This window comes from Belonocnema kinseyi, chromosome 7 (assembly GCF_010883055.1).
Source record: "Belonocnema kinseyi isolate 2016_QV_RU_SX_M_011 chromosome 7, B_treatae_v1, whole genome shotgun sequence".
Taxonomy (NCBI): Eukaryota; Metazoa; Arthropoda; class Insecta; order Hymenoptera; family Cynipidae; genus Belonocnema; species Belonocnema kinseyi.
Window position 1 is genome coordinate 67649067 of NC_046663.1, and position 7095 is coordinate 67656161.

The following is a 7095-nucleotide window of genomic DNA, read 5'->3' on the forward strand; positions in this document are numbered from 1 at the left end:
ATTCCCAAGAGGGTGGAGGGAGGGGTTGATCGTACCACTGTATAAGAAAGGGGATAGGAAGAGGCAGAAAAATTATAGAGGAATTATAATCATGAATACTGCGTACAAAATGTACTCGATGGTGTTAGCAGATAGGCTGTGCAAGGATGTTGAGGGGAAAGGAATATTTCCGGAGACGCAGGCGGGCTTTAGAGAGAGAAGGAGTACTATTTTCAATATTTACGTCTTACTACACGTGGTGGATACAGAACTAACCGAAAAGGGTGCCAAAGTGTACGCGTATTTCGTAGATCTAAAGAGCGCGTTACCTTTGGTAGATAGGGGGAGGTTGTGGGAGGCAATTGAAGGGAGTGGAGTAAAGAGGGGCCTCATCGAGAGAATAAGGGAGGTATATGATGAGACGAAAGATAGGGTGAGAGGAGGGGACGGAATCTCTGAGGGATTCTGGATGGATAGGGGGTTCAGGTGAGGGTGCCCACTTAGCCCAACGCTTTTTGCAATTTTGATCGCGGATATGAAAAGAAAGGTAGCGGCCGGAGTGGTAGGAGGAGTTAGGGTAGGAGGAGTCAGGATATGGTCACTAGCATATGCAGATGACATAGTGCTGCTGACAAAGAGCGAAGAGGCTTTAAAGGAGATGATAAAGAGGTTGAGAAGATATTTTGACAAAAAAAGGCTAGAGTTAAATGAGGACAAGTCACAGATTATGTTGTTCAGGAAGGAAGGTGGGAGAGATAGGGGAGGGGAGTGGAAGTGGAAGGGGAAAGCGGTAAAGGAGGTGAAAGAGATTGTGTAGTTGGGCTTCCTGTTTCTGAGGAATGGGGGAGTGGATAGTCATATAAAAGAGAGGGTGTGAAGGTTAAATGTGGTAATGAGACAGGTATGGGGGCTGGGAGAGAGGTTTTTTTACAGAGGATTTTGTAAGGAGAATGAAATTGTTTGATTTTCTAGTGATAAGTGTCTTATTTTACGGAGTGGATGTGCGGGGCTGGAAAGTAAGTGAGGAGGTAAACAGGAGAGGTATTTAAAGTGGATACTGGGGTTAGCAAGGAATACGCCGAATTATATCGTCAGGAGGGAGACAGAAAGAACGAGTTTAGGGATTATAACAGGGAGTCGAGCGTGTAAATATGAGGAGAAATTTTTGGAAAAGGGGGGAAGTAAATTGGTTAGGGAGTGTTGGTGGGAGAAGGAGAACAGACGTAGTGGTTCAAAGATGGAGGTGGAAAGGGAAAGGTATTTTGGAACGAATAGATTGCAGATGGATGAAGTTAGCAGGAGGCACGAGGAAGGAAGGTATATAAGTCGGTTCGAAATAATGACATGGAGAAAGAAAAGGCTAAAGTAGAGGAGAGGATAAGAGAGTCAATGTTTAACGAGAACTATGTGTGGATTATAGCAAGGGAGAGAACACAATATTTGTGTAATAGGTTCTGGCTTTCTAGAGATAAGAGAATGTGTGAACTGTGCGGGGAAGGGGATGCAAAAGTTGAGCAATGGTTGGAGGAGTGTGAGGAGATGGAAAGAAGTGAGATAAGCATGGAGGTATTGTTGCATGAAAGGGGGACAAAAGGGCAGTAGCATGGGTGAAGGGGTTGTTGGGTAAGATGGAGAAAAAGAGAGGAAAGGAGGAAGAGGAGCAAAGAAGGAAAGATTGTAACTAGGAGAGGAAGTAGATATAAGAAAAATGTAAATATTTTGAATAGTAGCTAAGTATTAGGTGTTAGCCGCGGAGACAGGGGCTTGTAATGCGAGGGATAGCAATAAAAGAGCGAAATGCGTGCAAGACGAGACGCAGCGGGGAATATTAGGCTATAGCAACAAGCGAATTAGCTATAAGGTGTGGATGGATGGCACTTTGTAAGAAATATTTGTGAGAAAATTTTGAAAAAAATGGAAGTGTAAGCAGGCAATTTTTTAAGGCCAGTAGGCCGAAATATATACGTTTATCTAACATTAGAAATTGTATTTAAAAATACTTTTCCATCCTTTCTATTTTTTATAATCAAACTGAAAATATACGACATTGTTCACTTTTGGTTTCTCTCTTTGGAGATCCTGAGGATCAAACAACTGTCTTTGTATTGTATCTTTATTTACTTCAGAATTTAAAATACCATCTGCTGAAATGAAAAGTCCAATGTTTTCTTTAAACCCCAAAAATTTTGTCTTTTGTATATTGTATACAATTCTTATTATTTTTCAGAATTTAGGAAGGTTTTACAGCAGCAGGTCTTATTACTGCAAGAGGTTGCTGCTCCCTTGGACCGTGGAATGACTCTACACCAGCGAAGATGACCTTGTAGGTACTACCACTTTCAAATACGACCTTGCTTGTGACTGAATCAACATTCTCCTTGGTACCTTTAGACACAAGCGCCGTACTTTTTTCTAGGAAGAGTGCCTCAGTATCACGTCTTAATCCGACCCTACTTGTGGCAGGCCCAACATCCTCCGTGGGACCCTGAGACACAAGTATCGTACTTTCAAGTCTCTACTCATCCAAGAAAACTGTCCCAATATTTAATTTAAACAATTTTCACTGCCATTATCTTTAGTACATTCCTCATCGCGAACGGATGACAGAAAACTATGACAAGAGGTCGCGATCCTCGATTCACAGCAGTCTTCCGGGTTTATAGACGATATCATAGTTATACTCATGGAGTTGGGTTAGCCAACTAGCTAACCTCGACATAGGAACTTTTAACGCATTCAGCCATATCAATGGTCAATGGTCAGTGACCAGAATACATTTACGGTCATAAATATAGGGTCGTAAATATTTAACGCAAAAGACAATCGCCAATCATTCTTTCTGTATGTTGAAATAGTTCAATTCGGCTACGTGAAGTACTCGTGAAGCAAACGAAATAGGGAGATCTTTCCCGGTAGGTCTCTGCCTCAAGATTACGCCTATAGAGAAATTAGAAGCATCGTTTGTTACTAAAAAGTGTTTTGTGAAATCAGGATATTGAAGGATAGGTTCAAAACGAGTTATATCCTTAAGAGTTTCAAAAGTTCTTTGTTCATCTGAGGTCCGTTGAAAATTTATGTTATCCTTTAAAAGAAGTATTAATGGTTTAGCAATTTTGGAGAAATTTAAAATAAATCGTCTGTAATAACCGACCAGACCTAGAAACTGTTTGACATTTTGCTTTGTTTTGGAAATAGGACAATTTTTTACTGCTTCAATCTTGCGAGGGTCGGATCTAACACCCCCTTTTGTGAGACTTAAATGACAATATCGTCTATATAGACAAAAGGCTCTATTCCTTGAAGCCCTGAAAGAACCTGATCCATTACTCTTTGGAAAGTTGCTGGGGCGTCTTTCAACCTGCAAAATATTGATAAAAATAAATATTTAGCTCCCCGTAATTGATCAAGAATATCAGTTATATTGGGCAGTGGATATGCGTCTCCCACCGTCATTATGGATTGACAGATGGCTTAAGTATTCCTGAATTGATTAATTCCTCCGTCTGTCTCATAATATCTTCCTTATGGATATGAGGGTACCGATATTGTTTTGTCTGAATATGTTCCTCATCAGTTGTAACTATTTCATGGGCAGTTACATTCGTTGCTCCTAACTTATCTCCTGGCAAATACAATTTAAATTAATACTCAAAAAACAAGAGTAATAAAACTTTTTTCTTCTTTGTTTAGTTTAAAGATTCTAAATTTAAAATTTCCTGTATCTGCAAAAGTCTCTCAGCTTGTTCCTTTGTTTTTTCTTTTGAATAAGATTCTCAGTCGTTCGTTTTGATGTAGAAAGAAAATCGTATTCTTTAAATTCTACTGGGGGTATAAGTAAATTTACCATTTTATTCGTAGTAAATATTTATCATGAGGAGCTTTGCTATGCCCCTGTCATTTGTGATTAAGCATGCGCCTATGTCAAATCTTGGACCAGAGGGAATCCTAGAAATATACCCTTCTTTGAATATTGTATCCTTCATAATAACCTGAACTAACGACATTGTTCTTGTTGGAAATTTAATAGAGGTGTGAGACAAAAGAGGGAAATCTTGATCACCGAGATGAAGGCAATCGTTAATAAAATTGATCACAGCATGATGCTGCCTTCAGGATGGTATACCAAGTATGCCATCTTATTTAATTGGAAAGGATTTCATACGACTTGAAAGGGGGTTTCCAGACCTTTTATAATTATTTTGACCTCACCTAGCGTAGGGACCATTCCCGCTCCTTTCCCAATTAAATTATAAATTCTCCTACGGTTGATCCATACTCGTGTATCTAATAAGTTTTCTTTAATTAGGTTAACGTTTGATCCTGTATCAACTAACATTATTGCCTTTTCATCTACAGGGGAAGAATTTTTTCAACTTACTACCGTTACAATGCCTAATTCATAATAAGTTTTGACCTGGAGGACAACTCTGTTATATCCCAACTCATCTTCAGGATCGCCGAGCCTCTGTTTTGATGACCCCTGAGATAATTTCCTATACTTGTTACCATGTAGGCTCCGCATAAAACTAACGCTTTTTCTAGAAAATTATTTTCCGCTAGTTAAGTCTTGCAATAATTAACTTGAATTCTCTCTTGGGGAATAAATATGTTCAAAAGTTTTCAAAATTTCGTCTTATTTTATTCCAACGCGGTCCTGAATGTGACCCCGAGCTTCCCCAGTAATTTTTTTATGAGCATTGTTAAATAGGGGAATTCCGGAGGTGTAACCATTGAAATGGTGGCCCTGCAATATTCCACAAACATTTTCACAGACATATTCCCTCCATCAAAGGTAGGAACAATATCACGCACTAATTTTAGAATCCTAGCAGGATTTGATGTCCCGGCAAGAGAAGAAACATTAAATGGTGAATAAATTTAAAGCGACGTTTCGTGTTCCCCTGTACCGCCATTCCAAACCCCATCCCCAAGTTCTGACCTAAAGGATTCGCTACTGCTACCTGCGGTCGAAGTGCTTGTACTCTTCATTAAATTAGGCGGACCTCCAACTGGAGGTTCAGTTTCACTCATTAGATTCAAAGTAGTATCCGCCTTTAAATTTTTATCGATAATTCCACCACGGCCCCTCCCAGCCTTTTTGCTAGTTGTAAGCAGCATTTTCAAAAATTCAAAACTCAAGGAGTACGTGAAAAGGAGGGAAAAAAAATAAACGTTGAAACCGAATTAAAAAATTTGTGTATTAATTAAGCAAATAAAGATTCCAAACTTGAGACTTAAATTCTCATAAAAACATTTTAATTCGGAACTCACAAAATCTCAATTCAGAGTTCACTACATTTCCCATTCTACTCTAGTCGGGTCAACATTTTTGCAAAACTTTTCCAATATTTTAAGTAACTATTAGTTAATTCTCGCAAAAATTTCCTACAGTCAATTGAACTATTTATTTCCAATAATAATTATAATTTCTGACTTACAACTTGCAGGAACTAATCCTCAAAAATTCGATTTTCTTTTTTATTTAGTAAACAATTTTTTGTGTGATTAATTTCAGTTAGAGCGCGTGTGTTCACGTCAGATTTAAAGACCGCAGCTCGAGAAGCAGAAGTTTGCGACGGTGCTCTGCGTGTGGGCACAGACGGCTCGTGCGTGAGCCGTTTCCAGCATGCTGCACACGTATTTTCTGCGTAAACCTTGAATAGTTTCAACCGGAGGTAAAGTGCGTGTCAGAAAACACGTTAAAAAAATCAGTTCGATTCGGCGGTTTGTATTGCAACAAAGTGTATTCATTCTCCAAAGGTGTTTATAATTGAAATCGATAACGCCAAATATTTCATCTCATTCACAAATTTCTATAAATATATTATAATTTTGTCGAAAACTATGTGAGGTAAATTGTGTGCAATATTTTTACATATACCAAAAGTTAATTATTCTGTAGTATTCTGTCTAATAAAAACCTGCATAGTATCTGTAATATTTTTATCTAAAAATTCGTAAAAACATTAACTGCGGATAGCTGCAGATGAATGAGTCGCACAGTGGTCGGAAAAACCAAAAAACTTGCCAAAATATGAAGGTGTGATCGGAATTCCATAATTTTTGGTATACTTACGTTTTTAAAGCCGTGTCATTTTAGACATTCAAAATGGTAGATCCAAAATGGTGGCTAAATTTTGGGAAAAGTTATTCTATATCTTTGAAAGTCGGTAGGATTAAGTTTTTAAGGTCACTTTTGCACATAAGTTTCAAAATCCCTGCAATCGCCAGATTAAATCTTAGTCAGCTCTAGTCATTTCATATGAAATCTTTGCATTTTCGAAAAAAACATCTGGAAGTATTACCATCATTAGAACTCCCATAATTCTGTTTTGACTGATCAAGCAGCAAACCTAATTGTTTGTAGAATTTTGCTTGAATCTTCGTTTTTTTCTTCCACTTCTTTAGCATTTTTTTTCTTACTTCCCACGATTTTATTTCTAATCTGTATGATTCAAGTTTTAAAACGATCAAGTGACTTTTCCTAAAATTTATTCGCCATATTAGAACCGCCATTTTGAACTTCAAAAGTCTCTATTGATTATCGTAATCAGCGACCTTGAAAACATAAGTAGACTGAATTTTAAATAGATGCAATAACATTTTCCAAAAATTTATCTACCATGTTGGGTCCGTCAATTTAAATTTCTAAAATTTGGATTGAGTATCGTAATCAGTGATTTAAAAGACGTCAGCATACCGAGTTTAAAAAATATGGAATGAATTTTATTAAAATTCGCCCTCCATATTGGATCGGCCATGTTTAATTCAGTTTATTATTATTAACAGAATTCGAAACATTATAAAAATTAAATAGTGTCTAAATTTAAGCATAAAAGGTAATGTGGCTCAAAATCGCGCGTAATACAACACCACCGCTGCCAATATTAGTTTGTTCCGCACGGTTAATTTAAATATTGATATCTATCAATTTTTATTATTCTCTTTTATAAGTCTAATACAGTGAAACACTTCAATAGCGTAGATATAACCTTAGGTTGGTATAACAGGAACTGCGCGTGGGCCGCGGGGTCTGCGGTTGTTACTGAGGCGAGCAATCAAGCGTGAACAGACAAGAGTGGAGCAGTCTACAATGAGTTAGTTCACACTCATTGT